This window comes from Lucilia cuprina, chromosome X (genome assembly GCF_022045245.1).
Source record: "Lucilia cuprina isolate Lc7/37 chromosome X, ASM2204524v1, whole genome shotgun sequence".
NCBI classification, from domain to species: Eukaryota; Metazoa; Arthropoda; class Insecta; order Diptera; family Calliphoridae; genus Lucilia; species Lucilia cuprina.
In genome coordinates, this window is record NC_060949.1 from 13,223,722 (window position 1) to 13,224,897 (window position 1,176).

Genomic DNA, 1,176 nt, shown 5'->3' on the forward strand with positions numbered 1-1,176 from the left:
AAGCTGCACTTGAATGAAATGTGACGAATGCTTAAAGGGATCATATTGGTGTTTGAGTGACATTATTAAAGTCACTCAATTCCCCAATTTGAAGACAACCTGATTGGTAAACTCTTCAAGTTGCAACTGTCGAAATTAGAATAAGTGCATGTATGGAATAGGATTAAGCAATATAGAATGTAAATTAGAATAAGTTAGAATAGTAAAGAAGATATGTAAATTTTATATAAAAAGAGCCCCTTGGCCACAAATAAAACAGATTAAGACTAAGACTCAAATCGGCAACTACATTGCCTTGAATTTTATTCAGAAAATCTCCTTTTGCCCTTATTAAGGTAAGATCGGCAAAAGCAATAGCGTAGCCAACGGCAAACACTGCCGGTTACAAAACAAACTATTTAATTAATTTACTTTTGTTATTTTGACAAACCACCACATGGCGATCCTGCCAATCTAAAACCAACCCACTTGATCCTGCAAATCTCGATCCTGCCCACTTAATCTTGACCATGCAATCTCGATCTTTAGATGGAAGAATATGTACCTTTGGGCATAACAGAAGACATTCCTAAATACGTCCCAGCCAGATTAGGACCTCAAAAACTAACTTTGGAGGAATACAGTAGAAGACAGAAAAGGTTAAAGGATGACAAATTAACAACAATCCCAAAGATAGACACCAGAATAAAAAAAGAGAGGTGGACGTCTGGTCAGATTAAAAAAAAAAATAGCAGAAAACCTTAGATTGGTCAGAGACGAGCAAAGCCCAATTGCATGGGAAAAAGCTCATGAAATTTGGACAGAGATAAATAAAATTAAGATAGTGATAAAAAAATGGGAAGACCTCAAAGTAAAGAGGTAACAGTGGAAGAGAATATAATCAATAATAATAATAATCAATCAGAAAATAAAGAGGAGATTGATAAAAAATTCTTTTTAATAATAATTGCAATTATTATATTCATAGTATATAGAATAAATAAATATTTTAAAGATTATGTCAAGAAAAGGGTGGCTACTGTTAATAATAACCCTGTTAATAGCAATGCTATAACAGATATATAAAGATTATACAGTAGTTTTCCGATTTAACGACCATTCAATTCTACGAACATCGCATTTAACGAACAAGCTAATTTTTCCTATTGACTACCTTAAATAACGAACAAAACTTGT